Source organism: Glandiceps talaboti, chromosome 5 (assembly GCF_964340395.1).
Source record: "Glandiceps talaboti chromosome 5, keGlaTala1.1, whole genome shotgun sequence".
Taxonomy (NCBI): domain Eukaryota; kingdom Metazoa; phylum Hemichordata; class Enteropneusta; family Spengelidae; genus Glandiceps; species Glandiceps talaboti.
This window is the reverse complement of record NC_135553.1, coordinates 20543049-20566018: the sequence shown is the minus strand read 5'-3', so window position 1 is coordinate 20566018 and position 22970 is coordinate 20543049. Positions and strand designations below refer to the sequence as shown.

The 22970-nt window shown below is 32.0% G+C and overlaps 1 protein-coding gene across 10 annotated transcripts in view; it reads right to left on the bottom strand.

The window, feature by feature from the left end:
* The window catches only part of LOC144435818 (serine--tRNA ligase, mitochondrial-like), a 112960-nt gene that overhangs the window by 59958 nt on the left and 30032 nt on the right, over positions 1–22970 (bottom strand). Inside the window, exon 5 of one of the 10 annotated variants that reach the window (XR_013480910.1) lies at positions 21958–22167. The exons of the other annotated variants lie outside the window; for them this stretch is intronic. The gene's annotated coding sequence lies outside the window, so the exon portion shown is untranslated. The remainder of the gene's footprint in view (positions 1–21957; positions 22168–22970) is intronic. 10 annotated transcript variants of the gene reach the window in all.

The following is a 22970-nucleotide window of genomic DNA, read 5'->3' as shown; positions in this document are numbered from 1 at the left end:
TAAGACAATGATAGAGTAGGAAAAAGGAAAAAAAAACAGTGAGAAGAAACAATAGTTCTGTTGGCAATATTTAAAACTTTTATTTGAAATATAGAGAAAATAATATCAGAAATCCAGATAATCGTGAGAACAAAATTATATGTCCTCTATCCTGTGATAAGATCTATTACGTAAGGGATATCGAAATTCATTTTATTTTCCACACTGTACAGAAAAACATGATTTCAAGGATGTACATCCTACGACTATGGCACTTATACTACTTTATTTATAATTCCACTTGTCTACTTTAAATTACTTCAACTTCCCAGGTGTCGTTGAACCCTCGGAAATGACAATGACCTTGTATTTCAATGGCTTTTAAAGTGGACATATGGATGAGGATTGGGTATTTATTTTGAATTTTGAATTTATAAACAATCTTATCATGGTTAAATTCATACTTGGAAAATCAATATGAAACAGCATTGACTAACACTTTGTTTGTAACTCAATACACTGCAAAAAATGTGTAAAAAGTTTGTTAATGTACATACAATAACAAACATTTTACATATTTTAGTTATCTTCTGCCATTTATTGAGTTACAAACACAGACTTGGTTTATGTTGTTTTACATTAACTTTTCAAGAAGGAAGCCATAATAAAATTGTTTTATAAATTAAAAATCCAAAATAAATACCCAATCCTCATCTATATGGCCACTTTTAAAGACAAATTAACACAATATATATTTTAGCTTTGACTCTGACCAGTTTCATCAGAAGAAGTCGGCTGGTTTTGAAAAAAACGACGTTAACCTTTATTTATTACTAAAATGTGTGTAAATGAGAGTCATGGCAGGACCACTTTCATGAATAAAATATATCAATATTGTTGTATAAGTTTATGTATAAAAAGAGATTGTCAAAACCCAGATCAAAATTCATGAATATGGAATATGCATTGTTATGTAAATTTATTTAAACAAGTGTCAAGGAAGGGTATTGTTATGTAAATTAACTTAAAGGAGAGTGCCAAGGAAGGATAAATTTCATGAATATGGTGGTATAATACATTGACCTTGTTTTAACACATTAAACTTTGATATTATCTATCAAAATGATTCATTATTTTGATGAGCCAAAGAAATCTGCTCTTTACAGTGGCCATATGGATGTGAAAATATACATGTAGTACATAATGGATTTTCTGAAGTATGTTTTTCTACTTGAAAAAACAATGAGGAAACAAATATGTTAATATAAATGTTGGTTTTTATATAATGCTTTCCCACTCTGTACTCAAAATACCCATGGCACGGATCTATAGTGGCACAGCAGCATCTACAACATTCACAGAGTCACTTTGCAACCTCTATCCTACCAGGTTCCCAATTATACAGCTGGGTACGTTGACTGAGATCCAATCATCAAATCTTGCCCAAGGAGTTTATAGCCATTCAGAAAGAATTTATGGCAGTGATGGGGCTTGAACCTGCAACTTGCAAATGCAAAGTTGTATCGCATGATCACCGTCTCTAATGATTCGCCCATCATGACAAAATAGCCCAAGTCCATATTTATAACTAAATAATTGCAAAAAAAAAAAAAAAAGTAAAAAAATTGTAAAAAGTTTGTTATCCTACATATTGTACTTATTTGTTACTTCTGCCTGGCTTACAATTTATTGAGTTACAAACAGTCTTTGTTGTTTTGCACTAGCCGTTCTTTCATGTAGAAAACCATAGTGAAGATATTTCACTGATTAAAATCAAAAATAATTACAAAATTCTCATCCAGGCTGGTCCTGTAATAGACTGTTTTTACCTTATGCTTTTTACTGGAGGCAAATGGGCTCCCCTTCTTTAAAACCTGTTTGTCATATGTTTGTTTATTGTACCTGTTTAATTGTCTCATTGGTTTTTAACAACTGAGTCACAAGCAGCCTCGTCCCACAATACTGCTGACTGAGCTGAGGGAGCTCCTATAATCAGGAGGAACCACTCACCACCCACCCAGCCACCCAACCGACTGACCGACCAACAATCCAATCACCCAACCAACCATCTGACCAACCAACTAACTAACTGACTAACCAACAACAGACCAACCAACTAACCAACTGACCAACCAGCTGAACAATACAGGAATGGTACACGTTTGACCTTTTGAAGAAACTGAGTGATTTGTTGAGTTTGTTTGATCAATTATATACTAATTACACCATTATAATCTAGATTTTGATTTGATTGTTGAAACATGTGAGTTTCATGACATTTTTACACCTCTATTTAAAATCATGCACTTTGAAGAAATAGGACAACATTTTCCTCTTGTCATGACAACATTCCTAGAAAAATCAATAAATTATATACATGATATTATTAGATGTAATAAAGTTTGACCAAGAATTACATTTTAATATGTATCATTTCCTCCATAATTTCCCACCATATGTATGAGTTTAGTATGATATATATGACACTTCTGAAAGTTTGCCAACAATGTTTAGGAAGTGATGACAAGTTGACAGGAGCAATCCCACTATTAAGGCTAATTTATAGTGGGTTTTTTCCGATAACCCGACCAACCCTAGTTTAAGCCACCGACCCTAAACATTTTTTATAAGTGAGGTAAAATTAGGACAATTTACTTCTATTTCCCTGTAGATTTTATTGCCAAAGTATCTTTGGTTACTTTTTTTAAAAATTCAAATTTCAACGACAAACGATGTCATTCCAGTCTATAACAGCACAGTCTGCATATTGTGTTTGTTTACTTCTGAATCACATAATTGTCTTCATTTACTTCTTATACACTTCATCAACTGGTACAGAAGTATTGTGATCAACGAGTACCTTGTCTTTGGGTCAAAGTAATTTAAAAAAATTAAAATGCAAAATAAAATAAAATCCTGACCGACCTATTTTCTGAAGTCATGTTATCAGAAACAAACATCTTTTTTATATTTGCATTATGAATCATATGAGTCATTACTGCTCTCATTTATAACTTAAATCCTCTCTCTACCAGAACAGTATCTGTTTATTGACAAACTATTTAGCGAGAATCTGTTTACAGATGTGTAAATTATAATTAAGGGGATCCTTGATATCAAATATAAAAGTGTTTTACATTGTATATTATAGTCAAGGTTGAAATTTGCAGGGTAGTATATGTCCCAGATAAGATTATAGTCAACTACTGATGTCTGATGCTGACTAGGCTAGGGTGCCTCAGTATATTTTCCCACAGTCTTAAAGGATCTTATGATGTCATAAGTTCATAGACCAATCAGGGTGCTGATATTAAACAATGTGACATTCACAGGCACCAATGAAAAAGACTGAGATCATTTTCTAGTTTGATATGATTTACAGGTAAAACAGAGAGGGATCGCCTAATGACTGCATATCATACACATTTTATGTTCCCTAAAAACAATTTAGATAGATAAGAAACTGGCTTCCCACAGACCAATCAATACAAAATATAAATAACACCATCCAACCCCTACTGATACACAGACACACACACATCATCCTTGGAACAAACAAGCTATTGAAAGTTATTGCATTGCATGCAGGCTAAGATTTTGACACATACAAGTGTATTGATTCAAAGTTACAAGTGATATGCGTGTACACATACAGTGCCTGCTTGTAGGCAGGAATGTGGTGTTGTTTATATTTGTATTGAGTGGTCTTTGGGAAGCCTGTTTCTTATCTATCTAAATTGTTCTTAGGGAATATAAAATGTGTATGATATGCACAGTTGTTCGGCGATCCCTCAATGATTTACCTGTAAGCTTCAAGATAGTACATTGTATATATTTTTTTTTTCATTTTTTTTTTCAAAAGTCAACTGTTAGTTACATCCCTTCAAAAGCACTACAAAACATAGGCCAAATTAGTCTGTGTTTGTAACTCAATAAATTGGATAAAGCTAAAAAAAAAAATGTGTGAAATGTATGTTATTGTATGTACAATAACACAAGACTTCATACAATTATTAATCTTTTGCAATGCATTGAGTTACAAACACAGACTTGGTCTATGTTGTTTCACATTGATTTTTCAAGTAGGAAGCCATGATAAAATTGTTTTACTATAGATTAAAAAATTCCAACATAAATACCCAATCCTCATCCATATGGCCACTTTGATACACTTTGTACTTTTTGGAAACAACAACGAAAATAAAGGCTTCCGTAAACTACATTTTTTTTTGTATTTCCATAGATGGTTTCCAACAGTGACAGTATGGATGGATTACAAAACACTAAAGAATTCATTATGTAGAATTTGACCGTGTTAAATGTCAGATAAATATACTCAGGATGAAACTGAGAATTGACCATCAATTAATCTTGATAGTATTTCACTGACTTTACTACATGTATACGTTTAGCACCCATCAACAAAGTACGTATGTACTTCCGTAAAGTTCATGATTTTTCTTCTACCACAGTAATTTGACACTGAAGTGTACAAATTTTACCACGAAATGCTGCTATAAATCATAGCTACCATATCATACATCATCCTTATTAGTAAAGACATCAGATCTGTACTTGGAGGGTTGCCAAACAAAAGACAAGCCCTCACACTGTCACAGTGCCTGACCTGTGCTAGCTAGACTACCATACACTAAAAACAACTACTGTTTGTTCTTGAATGACAGAAAAAGCAGTTTCAGATACTGTACAGTTGTTATTCATGCCAAAAAAATTTTTTATTCAGTAATCCTGTGCTTTCTATCTTATCTTTAATTTTTACACTTTTTATCATAATCTTTTGATAAATTGTACAGATATTTTTGGAAACAGGATATTTTTGGGTTTGGGGAGGTGATTTTGAGAGCAGAAATTTGTTTTCGCACTTTATGGATACATCACCCTACAAATATCTGATCAGCATGAGGAGAGAATATTTTGATCAGAAGCATACAAATTTCACCCTGAAACTGAAAAAACTTACACAAACAATCTTTTCACCTTTTTTTTTCTATTTATATGAAACAAGAAAAAATAAGTCTCTGAGTCAGTAAATATTTGACAACAAAGACTTGATACTGAGGAAGTAACGGATGTTTAAAATGTTGATTGTAATGAATATTTTCATCAAGTTTCTGAAATCCCTATTTTGGTTTAATTACCTCAACTATTTGATATGTAAATTTATGCATGCATGCATAAAATTAGCATACTGTTACACAGAGTTATTTCCGTATTACTTGTTGGCATTTCCCTGTTTCATCTATTATTTCCTTATTAGTTTTGTAATGTTTTGGTAACCATGGAGAGGAATTTCCTTGTTTTCAGAACCATTTTAAATATTACTGTGAAACTAGAAATTGTAACGTTTCCATGTACTACTTCCTATGAAAGATTTTGGGTAATTCCCAAATTAGACTATTATCCCAATTAATATGTGTCATGATATGCAAAGATATATAGTCAAAAAAATAAAATGGCCAGTAATCTGAGATTTTTATGAGTGTTAATTTATTCCATTGCCAAGTCTTCCTCTAAACGAATAACTACTCATTTCCATGGAAACTGTTTTCAGTCAGGTAAATTTATGCAGTTCTCCAGTTCTCTTACACTTATGCTAATCTGTGATTTAACTATTCTTCTGATCTATACCTACTCAACTATGTTCTCATTAATAAGTAAATATATGCTAATTTATGCAGTTCTCTTACACTTATGCTAATCTGTCATTTGACTATGTTTCTGACCTTGACCTCATACCTACTCAACTCTGTTCTCATTAATATGTAAATGTATGCTAATTTATGTGAGTCACTCAAGGATTCATTTCGATTGAATTTATGCTAATTAACCCAATACCTACAAAATCATATTCTCATTCAGGTAAATTTGTGTTAATTATGCAATAATGAATTAATTTGTGATTTTATTCAGTGATAGATCTATGATCCATATTTACCTTGTGAGTGGTATCACATTATAAATTCAAGCAATAATCATAAAACATACTCATAACGAACTTCTACAATCCAAATGAATTCTCCTAAAAAATCCAACATGATAATAATTTGAATGGGTGGGCAAAATTTGACCTGTAAGCTTTCATTTTGGATACTAGAGATGGGGGTGCGGGATGCAGGGTTGGAATTAATATAAACGATATAAAAATCCCACGTATGAAAGACAAAAAAATCCAAGAAATTATCAAAATATGCATGTATCATGTGACTTCTAAGTGTGATTGCCAGCGGTTATCATGGATATTATTAAAACCAAATTTACATTACCGATAACAATGTCAGTGCCCTACTTTGTGAATATTATGTTAATATAATAGACCTACATATTTAAATGACTTTGCTTCTATAGGGTCTGGATCTGTTTACAATTTATGTCAGGGTCGGCGTCACCCCTGTCAAATTGTAATATCAAGCTGTGATATGGAATTCGGACAATTTTCTTCTAATAATTTGTGATGTTAGTGTTTGTTCTGACGATAACCTTATATGGTAATCCTAATATACATAGATATGGAAAATTAAAATTGATGAGATTCTGTTAAGAATTTATCCTTACAATACTCATTAACATATGTTAATTAATATGTTAATTAATATGTTAATGAATGTGATCATATGGATGAAGATTCAGTTTGGATTTTTGGTTTACAAAACAATTTTATCATGGCTTTCTACTTGAAAGATCAATGTGAAACAGTCTATTTTTATAACTCAATACATTGCAAAAATCTAAAAAGTGTGTAAAATGTTTGTTATTTTACGTACAAATAACAAACATTTTACACATTTATTAATCTTTAGCAATTTATTGAGCTACAAAGAAGGACATGGCATGTGTTGTTTGACATTGATTTTTGAACCAGGAAGCCATGATAAAATTATATTGTAAAATAAAAATCCAAAATAAATACCCAAATCTTCATCCATATGGCCATTTTAAATGTGTTAATCATTATGTAAATTAATAATTGTGATACACTTCTTGGAATCATTGATTTCAATTCTCAGTTATTGAGAAAATAGAATACCTTTATACCATCAATGTACTAAAATCACAATATTTTCTGTTTAACAACAGTATGATGTACTGACAAATTTTTTTTTTACAAAATTCAGAAAAAAATCTCAGAAATCATGAAAATTTCACTTATTTTACGAATGAAATGTCATTTTAATGATATGGAGGTGAGTAAGGATGATGTAGGAACCTTAGAACAATTAAGCGAAGTAAAGTAATATTATGACGTGGGTTTTTCTACTAAGACCTGCACTCACTAGAACTGGAGCATAAATTTGTTTTCATCGGATAACCAAAAATATATTCACTAAAAATGGGTCAGTTACTTATGAAAAAAAAAGGCATTGTATTTATCAAAGTGGTCATATGGATGAGGATTGGGTATTTATTTTGGATTTTTAATTTATAAAACAATTTTATCATGGCTTCCTACTAGAAAACTCAATGTGAAACAACATAATTATACCAAGTCCTTTTTTTATAACTCAATAAATTGAAAAAGCATAATAGGAAGATATTTGTTATTGTATGGACAATAAGAAACTTTTAAAACATTTTTAGCTTTTTGCGATGTATTGAGTTACAAACACAGACTTTTGTCAATGTTGTTTCAATAATTAGTATTTTCAAGTAGGAAGCCATGATGAAATTTTTTTATAAATTCAAAATTCAAAAATAGATAACACAATCCTCATACATATGATCACTTTAGGTAGTGTAATGATAAGTTTAAATCTTGTGTGAAACTCTGGTTTTGAATCTGTCACCATGTTCAAATTGTACGGGTTGCAACAGGAGTATCATTTTCCAATCAGATAACCACAATGTATTCACTGAAAATTATTAAAAATACCAATAATCTGACATTGTACATGTTAATCAGTGGTTGATATTATCCATAAGCAGTACAGAAACTGGTTGAAATCATGACCACCGTTGAGGGCGCTGATTTTCAGGTGTGGACCTAAAAATCAATTTGATTTGATTTTAATATTGTGTATACAGCTACAAAAATATTATGTTTATGCACTGGTGGTTCAATACTGATAATGGTGTACGATATTATGAGTAATTTACTGTACTTTACAAACACTGACAGAAAAAAAAAGAAGAAAAAAAAAGGGCAGTTTTTAATGACAACATATTTGTAAACCTGTGCACAGGGTACAACACATCAGGGTCTTACTAGTGTTTTTCTGATAAATGACTGAGTGTAACAAAGTGACAAAGACCTTTCTTGTCAGGTATCAGTAGGAGAGAAATGAGCTCGACATATCAGGATTTTTTACAAAATAATCTCTGAGCTGCCTCTATTTCACAGACAATATTTATTGTCCGATTGATATGCCCTGTATTTACTGACTGGTGATAAGGAATAGCAGACACCATGACTTGTAACTCTTTTCAAGTTCCTATTATGTTAAAGTTTGTCTGTTGGCTTAATATGTTGATTGTCAACAAACGTTAAGACAGATACCAGCTAGGTTGACACTGGCCTATTTTGACACTGATAGTTAGCAATCATCGTTCAGACACATATCATGTTCACAGAGATATAAACCCAGAGACTTGATCTTCCACATCAACAATGCCATTATCATCATATCTTGAAAACTTCTTCAATTGATCAACACACCCTTAAGAACGATTCCTTCCAAACTTGAACAATCTAATTTGCATATGACCCATGATTAAATACAGGGTTCTAAATACATTAATATAAACACAGGCACTCGAATCAATGTGTATGATTTTTAAAAAAAAATATGTATGTAAATAAGACTTATTTACATACAATACATATTTTTTTTCTACACATTGATTTGAGTGCCTATGAATATAAACATACAACAAAGTTTGAGTTTTGTGCAATAATTGTTTAAGAAGATTTTTTTAATCTGTCCATATTGGTGTAGTATAAGTTCTATGTTTTATTTCTTATTTCAGTTTTGTCTTTTGGTGAACTTGTCAGGAAGAGTTTCTACAACTCTGTTTAGTGGCAGACAGTTTATATGAACAGTGTGTTTATTCATGTGTGTAACTAAGTGATTCTCTCCAGTGCAGGCATTGCAAACTTATTATTAAGAACATTTAGTCTCTGGGATCAGGTTTAGTTATAGTGATGCCATGAAAATATACTATTTATTATTTTATAACGTCAAAATAAATCGACAATGTTGAGTGTTACAACATCACAGATTACTGGTGTTGACAGGTTTATAGTGCTGGAAATGAATAGAACTCATTTAGTGTCACCCAGGTTAGAAATATTCTATCTATTGGTAACGACATTAGGTATTATAACTAAGGTATATTTTTTTTTTATTTGGTCAATGTTATGAAATTCCTATCATGACAACAAACTGAAAATTAATATATTTTTTTAGTTTGTCATCATACGAATTTCATAACTTTGTTAATTAATATTATATTTTCATTTCTTGTTTTGTAGAAATTTTTATTGATTGTATGTTAAACACTTATTAAATATTATGTTGAGATATAAGTTAACTGTTTGGTCTATCTATCTTGTAATGGTCAATGACACTTAGGGACAGTCGCCCAAGCTCAGTAACGAACTTAGGACCCCCCCCCCCCCCCCCCAACGAAATGAACATTCACAAGTGTAACATTGACATGTTTATATAAGATGATGTAAACCATGATGGAAATTGTAGCAGTAACACCACTATGATCGATGCAATGTAAAAACATGACGGCAAACACATCAAATAATTAAAGGAAACACAACATGTATATCACATTAGAAGTAAATTTTAATCAACTTATCAACACATCTCAATAGTAAATACAGAATGTGTTATCATTGAAGGCATTAAAGTTTTCAAAGTTTGGTTAGAATTGAGAAAATGAAGTTCAGCAATCACATATTGACTCTTAGACCCCCTATATTCCCATCTAAATGAACAACGTTCGCTTGCTTATTGAGCTTGTTGGACATGGTGCGATCGTCAATTAGTGCCACTCAGGTTAGAAATATGGTATTTATTAATAAGGACATATATCATGTATTATATAGACTATTGTAAAACTTTTTATATTGGGTCAAAGGTGAACTCCTAAGACGACAAACTGAAAATCAATTTTTGTAGAAATTTGATTGATTGATTGATTGTATATAAGTATACACACATTAATTAAATTATGATTTATGATTTGTAATTGCATATTAAACACCCAATGACATTTTAATAGTTGGCGTTAGTACACAGTTTTATCAGAGTGACCCTATTTTTAAAAGTATTTCTCTTTACTTTTTCATAGCAACTATCGGTCGGTCGGTTGGTCAAAGTAAAAAAAATCAAAAATCATATTTTCCATGTTTCTCTGCCTCTCCTTTTCCTCCTCTCTATCTTCTTTTTATTGGATTCCTGGTAACAAGCCCTTTCCCAGCTAATAAACACATTTGGTAAATTCCTTTAATTATTCACTACATAGTCAACAAAATACAAAGTTAAAATAATTGGATGTTGGATGAATTCACTGGCTATAAACACAAAACTGTTCCGATACATCAGCAGCAAAAAATCTATAAAAAAAAAAAAGTTGATAAGTTTTCAGGTTTTTCCAAATCTTGACTTTCCTTGTTAAATCCTAGGCCTGTAAAAGTATACATTTTAATTTTTGATAATGTTTCAACTTTTGATAAGATATATAATGTTTGAGTGTTGTATTATCAGATGATGGAAAAAACCCGCAAGCCATGACCTCATCGGTTTAGCCAATGGAAACCTCATATTCATATGCTAATTATATCATCTGTTCATATGCAAATTAGTTCTTTGAACTGAGGTTTGTTTCCACAGAACTCTTGACTATGTTGTTGTTTTTGGGGTTGTTATGGGGGACAGGGTTCAAGAGGTGCAAACCCTTAAAAAATGTAAATTTCAGGGGAAATTGTCATTTTGTGGACATGATTTTATTTTTTCAATCTAGTTCCTCTTTCCCCACTGTTTGTTGAATGCTTCAATTTTGACAGAAAATAGATGCACCAGTCAAAAGTAAAAGACTTAGTTTTTTTTTTGACGTGAACTTTGAGCTAGCTTGTTTAGCCTGTCAGACAGAATGTTTGATAGTTTGATACTTGGAGATAGACAAATGTAAATATAAAAGTATTGTCACAGTAAACTGTACACGATTACACAAATTTGGGACAATGTGTATTTATTTCTCAGACTGAAAACTGTTTTTGGTTTGTGAAAGAACAAAATTATATATTCCGCATCATCAGATTTCATCAAAATAACACTAATACATGTAACATATCCCTGGAAAATGTCATAAGAAAACAATTTTTTGTTTTAAAAAAAAGTTATTTCCTGCATGAAGTCCTACAGGAATACAGTACCGTTAATGTTGTAGTCTGCAAATATACTTAGTCGGCCATTTTTGTTTTGAAAGTGTTTGATATGCCTATAGCTTTCACACTGAATGAGACATACGGTACTCTGCGTATGAATTCTCTTTCAGATAGAAAATGCTTGAATGAGAAATGATGCACAACAAACCTTTTAACGAGTTAGTGTTTGGTATTAAACAAAGAAATCAGAAAGAAGTAATACATTTTTTGGATTCTTCACAAAAGTTCCACAACATGTCGATTTTTTGTGAAGGAAGCATTATGCTGTAGAAAAGTTAAACCTTAACCGATAACCTTTGGTTTATTTTTCTAATTTTGTTTTTTGACACTTAGTATTACTAAATTTGTTGCTTTTACATAAGATGTTTTGATCCATAAATATGGATGCAAAGTTGAAATTTAAATACAGTAGTCTCAGGCTGCATGCCCATCTTCCACAAACATTCTGTATGTTTTAGGGTTGGGAACAAGAGTTTCATCAAAAAAATTTCACCATGGCTTCCTACTTGAAAAAACCAATGTGAATTATTAAAAGAACATTGACAAAGTCTGTGTTTGTAAATCAATACATTGTAAAAAAGCTAAAAAGTGTGTAAAAATTTGGTTACTATACATACAATAATACATATTTTAAATGTTTATTAATCTTTTGCAATGTATTGAGTTACAAACAAGGACTTGGCATATGTTGTTTCACATTGATTTTTCGAGTAGGACGCCATGATAAAATTGTTTTATAAATTGAAAATCCAAAATGAATACCCAATCCTCATCCATATGGCCACATTAATACTGTGTCAGTGGTATTAAAATTCAACCACACCCACACCAGGGCTCTAAATCAAACTGCAGTGGTAAGAGGCCAGTAAGTTTAACCAGCATTTTTTTTTCATATCTTAATGTATACTTTAAATTTCTTTTATGTCACTTATTTCATCTCACTTATTCATGCTTTGTAAGCTTTAGTAATTCCTCTGGGATTTATTATGTGTTCAAATAAAATGATTATTACTTGCAATTGGCCACCAACGACCCCTCAACTCAGAGTCTCACTCTCTATATATACATTACTCAAAATAATGGTTCCCATTCAGTCAAATTTGATCGTACAGCAACACAAAATGACATGCATATGTTCCTAACAGTACAGAACCTTTGTGCCAAGATTGAACCAAATCTGTCCATGCATACCTGAGATAATGGCATGTAGATTTACATGGAGATGATTCGGCAAATATAATTTTTTTTACCCATTTTAGACTACTGCTGTAATAATAAACCCCGTCAGGCTAGTGCCAACATCTGCAACAAATTAAAAAACACATCTTGCATGCCTATAATCCATATCTTGTCTACCGGGCATACATTTCCATGAAACTCAGGTTTAGTATAGATTTGGGGCTATATTTGTGCATGTCTCAACAAAAATAATAATAATCCGATCATCATTTTTAGCTGTAGGGTTCGTCCTTGCTTTTGTCAAAACATACTGTATTATATGCTATGTATCCCTCCCCATAGGTACCCTGAGAGAACATATATTTACGAGTTATATCAGTGATACATTATGTATCAGAACCTGCATGTTTCAACTTGTATAAATAATAAAAATACCAGGAATTTAGGTGAATAAGGTTTTATTTATTATAAATGAACTATTGTTTTATTCTAGGAAAGGGTATTATGTTGCCGAGGAATACGAGATTCTCAGTAAATCTCAGTTGCCCTGCTTTTTTTACTTTAAAGGTCAACTCACAGACACAATTTTTGTGTACACAGAAGAATACAACTGCTGACATCAGACTGTGGACAAACGGAACCTGTTACTAAAAAGGGAAAGTAAACAACTGAATTGAATTAATATAACACTTGGCACAGCATGTTGGAAGTACAGAGACTTGTATTACATTCCATCATTTGATAAGAACAGTTTTATGGCCAGTGTGTGCGGGCACCTATATGTAATTGTTTCTTTTTGCATTAGAAGTTGTTTGAGGGTGTATATTAAATGTCATGTCACAAGAGTGAAACACAAAGCCTACATCATTTTAGCTGTAAGTTGTCTGAGGGTGTATATTAAATGTCATGTCACAAGAGTGAAACACCAAGCAACATACATCATTTTAGTTGTACTACAATGGAAAGTCGCTTTGATTAAATTCTAAAAATAGATGTTTCTATTATAGTCTGCTCTATAAAAAAACTAATCATTTTTAGAAAGTTCATATGGTGCAAAGCAGCTAGTAATACCTTAACATGATATTTTTAGAATACATTGTTCATGGTATCAGAGTCTTTATCAGGGATAAGGCCACTGGAGTTAGGGACCATGGCAACACGTCAGGCCACAATTGTGTCCTGGGATAACACCAAGGTTTTAGCCACAGAACAGGACTGGTTAAAATGCAAAGTAAAGGAAGCTCTCTACATCAGACAGAGGAGATCCCTCATGAACAGGGACCAAGGATACCAACTACCATCAATTTACGGGCGTATTATTCCGCCAGTTCAGAGAGAGACATCAATGATGAAAAATTAAATCATTGCGTGATCAAGGTCCGTAGATGACAGACTGAAACGTTAAATTCGTTTCCAAGTTACCGTTCCAAAGTAACTATATTCTATTAGCTGTCTTGTGACCTTTTCAGTAATTGAATTTTAGCGTTCCTAAAATTGCACTGTCCTCACATTTTTGGGTTGTGATTTTAGCAATTTTCACCGTAAGTTTTTTTTTACACATGTTTTATGATTGTGTTGTATAGCAAGTTGAGATGTCTTTTTACATGGAAGGCGGTTTTTTTGTTTTTTTAAAATTAATATTATTTTATTAATATTAATATTATTACGTCTGTCCAGGATATTGCTGTCTAATCCTATGAATAAACTGATAAAATAACACTAATATGAAAACCTGGGATTGAGTTATGGGCCTTTAAGGGTTCTATGGTGAAGACTTGTGATGACGGGAAAGAAATCAAATTAAGTATTAATAAAAAAAAAATAATTCAAGAGCTTGAAATACAGATTCTAAGAAATAATTTTAAAAAAAGACAAATTTTTTTCCAAGAAATGTACTTTAAACAATAAAATTCATCGATAACAGGAAATATAAAATTGCAGTAAAAAAAAGTGATTCTTTGGACTTCCAGGAAATAAAACCATAACTTTTGCATAAATTTAATTTAATATCTTTTCTAAAAATGAATGCCGTACAACAATTCCTTGAAAAATTGTCATTATATCGGAAGAATCAATATACCGGTAGATTACGTTGTTTTTTTCAACAAATGTGTAGTAATATAATCCCCAAGGACTCATTAAAGAAAATTTCTGTCAGTGTATGATTTCACAATTATCATTGACGTATAAAAACTACTACACAAATTTGTGATTTTTTAACACTTCCTGCACGCAGAAGTTTCATTAGATGTAAATATCCCCAATATTTTTCTTCGTTCAGCCAAGGAAAATACGTGTGACCTATTACAGGGGCCTTTGCCATTATGACTCCCTAGATGAGTAGTGACAACCCCTTAGGTCACGAGTATTTTCCAGCTGAATGAAGAAAAATATTGGAGAATAACATAATTATACCAGTGCCAGTAATATCAAAGAAAAATTGGGGAAAGTATTCAACTTGGCTAGTGCATGGTATAATAACAATTTCGAACAATTGCTTAACTTTTTAACGATGTAAGATTTCAGCATCTAACCTATGATTGATTAACGTTTGGCTTACCTGGTTAGATTTTATATTCCTAATCTATGGTCAGTTATAATTTAAGCTTGTCTTTTAACCTTTTAGATTTCATTGTTACATCTGCTCTGTGATCAGTTACTGTCGGCTTTATACTTTAAAGGTTTCATCTGTGTCAGTTATAAAATGGCCATGATCATAGATGAGGATTGGGTATTTATTTTTTTAATTTATAAAACAATTATATCATGGCTTTCATACTTGAAAAATCAACGTGAAACAACATATGCCAAGTCCTTGTTGGTTAATCAACAAATGACAAAAGACTGATAAGTGTGTAAAATGTTTGCTGTTGTACGTACAATAACAAACTTTTTTATTCCTTTCTTAGCTTTTTGTAATTTTGCATAATACGCAAAGAGGAGTTCCAAAAACGATAGAAAAACTAAAGAAAAAATGGGATCCAAGGTGACACCCGCGACTTAGCCGAATCCGCGACTTACCGAGGCGCGAGTTAGCGAGGGCCCACTGTAATTCACAAACACAGACTTGGTCTGTTATTTTACATTGATTTTTCAAGTAGGAAGCCATTTATTAGATTTCAACCTCTGATCTGTGGTCAGTTGTTAAGCTCAGTGCCTACCTTTTAACTTTAATGTTTCACCTCTGATCTGTGATTATTTGGTCTTGGCTTTTAACTTTTAACTTTTTAAGATTATAATGTCTAATCTACGGTCAGTTAAGCAAATGGTTTTTAACTTTTAACTTTTAACTTGTAAGATTTCACCTCTGATCTGTGGTCAGCTAAAGTTTGGTTTTTAACCTTTTAGATTTCAACCTCTGATCTATGGTCAGTTTATAAGCGCTGAGTTTTAATTTTTAACTTTTAACTTTTTTTTAAACTTTTTAGATTTCCATCTATTATCTCTGGTCGGCTATAAAGTTCAGTGAGATCAGTTAAGGTCAGTGTTTTAACTTTTAGATGATTAGATTTCAATCTCTGATCTGAGATCATCCGCTAAGGTCAGCGATTAACTTTTAGATGATTAGATTTCAATCTCTGATCTGAGATCAGTTAAGGTCAGTGTTTATCTCTTTTAGGTTTCCACTGCGTATCTGCTATGCATGCTTTTAATACCCTCACAGCTTATAATTAATGATCCGCACACTGGTATGTTCTATCCACATGATGATTTAGTGGTTAGACATCCACTTGTGTTAATTCAAAAGATAACGTTTGCATGTAAAAGTGTCTCGGCCAATAAAAGTAACATTATATTTGAGTTATAGCTAAAAATCAAGTGTAATGACCCCCAGGCTTTTTTATTACACAGATACTAGTATTTGTTCTTTCAATAGGAGAAATCTTACTACAAAATTTTCAATTTCTCATGAAATGGAGGCGTTATTAATTTTCGATATTTTCTTATGAACATTCTATCAAGAAGCTAATTTTTTGATATTTCAAATATCAGAGAAACCTTCATGATACTCTTAATTTTCAATTTATATTAATTTTATCAATTAAGAGTAAGGTCCTTCTTCATGCCCCAAAACATTCTTAAAATCCGACCACTAAATTAGCACTTATTAAATCCTTAGAGAGATTTCAGTAATTACAATCTAGGGGATGGCCAGTGGAAACCAAGCCCTGTCTGTGGCATAAAATGTGACCCTCCCCCTAGTGTGATGTGCTAAAAAGTGACTCGACTCCCTCAATTCCCTTTCTCTAAAATATGACCGTCCCCCTCTTCAAATATTTCAATGAAAAACATTTTTAACACCACCTTCCTGTGGCATAGTTGTTAGAGCTCAAGATTAGCAGCCAGGAGGTCCTGGGTTCGAATTTCACTAGAGAGACGGGGAATTTTTCTGTAGGATTTCAACTTAAGTTATAGTTTTACATTCTTGATCTATGGTTGGTCTAAGCTTTCACAATTTTGATAGTTAATAATGAATGATATACTAAACATCATGGACTTGTTGCAAGGTTTACAATATCTCACATGATCACACGACACATCATACGATATATATGACCTGTAAATTGTTATACCCAGGGGTTATCACCCGTTATCATTTACACAACAGTGGAAAACTTGATGGATTCAAATATAACATATTCCTAGAAAGTATCCATAATGTACACCAATAAGAATTCTCTGTAAGTGCAAGCATGAACATGTTTTAATGTCTATATACGAGACAACGGACCATTATGTTTGGAGTGTGCTATGGTACTGTGCCAGAAGTCGGTGCTTTCATAGAATTTTGAAATAAATAGGTATCAGTTACATATAGATTCAATCAACACTGATGACTAAATACACTCCCAGAGATAGAAATATATACTAAGAACAAACTGGGCACTCTGCACTGATATAAATATATACATATATATGTGTGTGTGTGTGTGTGTGTGTGTGTGTGTGTGTGTGTGTGTGTGTGTGTGTGTGTGTGTGTGTGTCTTGTGGGGTGCTGCAAATATATATATATATATATTTGAACTTTTCGTTGGTCAAATGGTTTTGAATGTGTTTTTGTATAATTCACCATATATATATATATATATATATATATATATATATATATATATATATATATATATATATATATATATATATATATATATATATATATATATATATATATATATATATATATATATATATATATATATATATATATATATATATATATATATATATATATATATATATATAGATTGATACTTACTGAGTTTATTGAACTACACTCAAACAAAATCACTATACATATACATCATAGACTAAATTTACTTTTTTTTTTTCTGGAACTTAAAAGTAAAGTAGAGAAATTTAGTCTTCCTTTCTCTAGTTTGTGTGTTTTTAAAGTATATATATGTGTATTTTTTGGGGAGTATTTTTTGAACTTTTTGTTGTTGTTGGTCAAAATGGTTTTAAATGTGTTTTTGTATAATTCAGCACATAGTGGCATGTAGTAATTTGACAGCACCCCATGACACACAGTGTGGCGTACTCGGGGGATTTGCATGAGTGTTTCTGCAGTACTGTTCTCTGCGTCCATACTTTTTAAAAGTATAGTGAGTGAAAGTGCAGCAGAAAATTAAACACTGCATGCATGAATGCAAATACCCCTTAGTACCCACACTGGAACTCACATGGCATGGGGTACTGTTATTATTACATGTGTTTATCTGAAATGGCAAATTTCCATCAAAATCATATAACGCGATTTTGTGTGCATCGAACGACTGTGTCCTCATTTGCATATCATTTGCATACAGGTATGCAATAAGGTTTTCGGTATTGCACACTGCTGTGAAAATACCACTAGTATGCACATGCACTAGTGCAAGTAATCTCTGGTACATATGTATAATAATTAATCATTCAAATACTGATAAGCATTTTCTTTTTTTTTATTTTACTACTCCAATCAGGGGTATATTGTGTCACCTCATTTGTCTGTTTGGTAGTACGACCTATCAAAAAATTACAAATTTATATATTTAGAGAAAACTCTGAGGATCGAAGGTTATACCCACAAGACAAAGACCATTCAATTAGATTTCCATGGCAATCAGATTCTGGATTTTAGCGAAGACTCGTTTTAGTGAAGCCATATTATTACTGATATCTGCTCTCTCGTTCCAACCCTTGGGGGTGCCCTTCTTTGATTTTTGCTTTGCATATGATGAAGGAGAAAATGTTGACTTGTGTATTAAACTGACTTTATTGAACTGCATCGGCAAGATTATTCACTTCACCAAGAGCCCTCAAGTTCGGATTTGTCTTACTTTTTTGAAATGTCTGTTTAATTGACATTATAACGATGTAAAATATTTCAGTTACCAAGGCAATAAAATCCAGTGAATCAAATATTTTAAATACTTCGCTATAGTGTCTACATAAGAATGAGTTAATTTTAAACATTTTATAGATTAATATTTCCATATAATAAAAAAATTATGAATAGAAGTAAATATAATCAATGCTTATTTTTAAATCAGCAAAGACAAATTAGCAATGTAATGCTCTATAAAGTGTTTTCAGAATGAAACACTTTTTATAACTATTGTCAACTTTCAAGTGTTCTAACTAAAAATATTATAGTTATGGAAGTATGCATAGTGTATATTAAGCATATCAACTTGTAAAGTATGTGTATTACTTGAAGTATATATTTATTCAGCTATTGACGACACGATGACGTATGTTTATCATTGTGACGCATGCAGTTATGTCTGTTAAAACTTAAACAAAAGTTGCATGTGTTGACAGTACGTTTCCTTGTTGATTCAATTCTTTCCCTTGGATTCAACACCTGCTTGTAGCCATTTGGATACAATATTTTTATTTTAGTGATGATCAGAAATGGACGCAAATTCAAACTAGGTTTTAAATCTACCCACTGTGCTAGACAATATCAGTAGCACTGACTGTGATGTGAATATCAGTGAAATGATTTCGGAAAGCAGGATCAGCCAACCACCAAGGGAAAACATTTTCTTAATTGACAATACGACCATATTGTATTGTTATATTATAACTTAATTATCAATATCTACAACTGCTGACATCAGACCATGGACAGACGGAACCTGTTACAAACAGGGAAAGTAAACAACTGAATTGGATTAATATAACACTTGGCACAGCATGTTGGAAGTACAGAGACTTGTATTAAATCCCATCATTTGATAAGAATAGTTTTATGGCCACTTTACGTTAATAGTTATTATTCACTGTACAAATGTCCAGTTACCCTGGCATTTCATGTAGACATAAAGAGGCCATAAAACTGTTCTTATCAAACCATGGTGTGCATTAAAGACATTAGTCTCTGCTGTTCCAACATGCTGAGCTAAGTGTTATAAATCCAATACATTTGTTTACTTTCCCTGTTTGTAACAACTTTCGTTGTAATTGTCCATGGTCTGATGTTGACAGTTGTAAGCCTGGGTTGAGTCATCAATGCTACATGAAATCGTAAGGTTTGAATTAAAATATACAGAACCATTTTGATGAATAGCAGAGTGTGTTTTGAGAGAATAAAGTCAACTGCAACCAGCAAAGGTCATAATTAAACTACATATGATCAATGGAGAATATATTGTTCAGTTTGCAGAGAGACAGCGCTGAATAATTAAATCACTAGATGGATTGAAACGTTGCATTCGTTCCTAATTTACTGTTCCAAACTATTTTTTACCGTCTTACAAATGAGCAAAAATCATCATAATTACTAAATGTCGAACTTTTAAAAAAAAAAATTATTTATAAAAAAAAATGACATGCAGTTTGATATGAAAATTACAAAGATTTATATAGAGAATAAAGTTTGCTTGTTGCAAATTTTCGAATTGTCAATTTTTGAGTAATTTTTTGTTCCATCGTATTCCACATTATGTGTAGGGAACATAATTATCCATATTCCGTCATGGACAACTTTAACATACCTGTCACATCAAGAGATAAATCAATCTGACACTGAAATTTTGTCTCATTTTCGGAGTTGCCTTGCACCTGCTGACTCAGCAATTAGTGCAAGTCAGAGTTCACCCGGAAATTACTGGGGTTCCTAAGTCATTTTACCAGGCTTCCCATTACAATAGATTATATGGGGGGAAACTCTGTGCCACTTTTACCCCTTTCTGTTAATTAGCGTCTTAGCAAAAAACACAGACACATCTTCTAAATGTTACAGACTGAGATTAATTTCTACAAAGTCATCCATCAAATTCTGTTATACAACTTACCCTAAGGGCAAACAAAAAATAATTGTGTGTTTCCGATAACATGGCCTCAGATATTAGGTTAGGTAGGTCGGGAATTTATTTTATTGTATTTTATGACAGTACAATATATAGTTACTTTGGAACGGTAAATTTGAAACGAATGCGATGTTTCAAGAGAAACGAACATTAAATCATTGCGTAATCAAAATTCATAGTAGATGAATCAAAACATCACATTCGTTTCCAGTTTACCATTCCAAAGTAACTATATTGTACTATTCTATTGATTCTTGGAACCATGAACAATATATTCTCCATTTTATTTTATCTTTTTTTATTGTTTTTAATTTTTGAAAAACATTGCTTCGACCCAAAAAGAAACAAAATGTCGGTCAGAATACCCATTCTGTGATAGTTTGATGAAATATTGTACAGACATGACTGGGGAAAGAAAAAAAGACATACATGAAGGTCAAGAAGACAAAGAATTTCTTATCTTTTTGTTTTAAATGTTTAAAAAAATGTTTAGGATTGGAAGCTTAAAACTAGGGTCGTTTGGGTCATCGGAAACACATTTTTTTTATTTGGCCGTTTGTTTATCATGCGTGACGTTGTTTGGGTTTTTTTTACTTTCACTTTAGCATAAGGATTACTGTTCTACCCTACAGTGGCCTACCTACAAACCTGGGTTGAATGTACTATAATGATAAAAACTAATCATAGTAAAAGTGAAAACACCTAGTTTTCAAAAAAATCTGAATGCAGTTATAAGTGTCTCTACTACAGCTGTTAGATATCAAAATAATTTGATATGATATGATATGATATGATATGATATGATATATATTTTATTACCCGATCAAAAATAAGTACAATACAAACGTAAATACAGGAAAAGCAAACTAGATCGGATAACAGGAGTCAGAAAATAGCTATGCTAATCGTGTCTGACCCCTGGCCAAAGTAAATAATGGTACAAGTTTAGAGTGCAAATAAATATACAAAAAGTAGCTCTACCCTTAACCCCCTCCCCTCATCCCCCCCCCCCTATATACTAGTATATGAGTGCCATAATGAAAAGAAGTCATATATTACATTAGAACTGTACAATGTTATATTACATACTCTTTTAGTAAATCTTTACATAGTGATGACTTGAATCGCTGCCTTCGTGGTTCATTTCTTGTGCTGTGTTGTATTGAATTCCATGTAACTGCACCTGTGTATGTCATTGACTGTTTACCATAGAATGTTTTCACAGTAGGTACGCATAAATTATTTTGTTCTTTTTGTCGTGTATTGTACTCATAGTTTAACACATTGCCTTGTAATAGCCTGCAAAACAAGAATAGCAACACTGTGTATCATTATGGCATAGTTTCCCTTCATTGCTCTACCTAATATCTCAATGCTGTTTAACATCTGAAAAATATGATTCGGTCCCCTCACAAATTTTAACAGGTGCATTTCGTTCCAACATCTGTATTATTTTCATATCAATAACTGTAGTTACACATAAGAGCGTTTAATATTAATTATTCCAATACACAATTCTAGTTTCACTTTGTCGCTGCCGTCGTCGTGTTTGCAAAGGGCAAACAGTGAGTACAATAAAGTTATGCACTGTAGTGAAAGTGTAGTATATACGTATACAGCATATAATTACCACTAATATACACAGCAAACAGAAAGCAGTATAAGAAAGGTGCTTAGAAGTTAGAAAGTTGTGTGAACTGATTAGAACTAGAATATTAATATCACTGCTGTATAAAACACAGAGTTGTTAGTACATATTTCTAGAAACAGATAAAACAAACTGTGGATATGAACTGCCATTCATGCTAATTCCTGACGTTTGTTCACGTAGGAGTGTGGTAAATATTTCCTCCAATGATAATAGCTGTGAGGTGCAAGAATATTACTGATTGAAATATATATATAGAATTATTCAAGAATTTTAGCCAAATTATAGTGCTATAAATTGTTAACATGTATGACTTTAGTAAGACTGTTGTAGGACATTGAGTATACATGCGATGATATGTTTTGTGCATTCAAAATCAACTTTTGCAATAAATAGTACATTGCAGAAATTGAAACACATACAAATCAGACACATGCACCCACACCACCCCCAC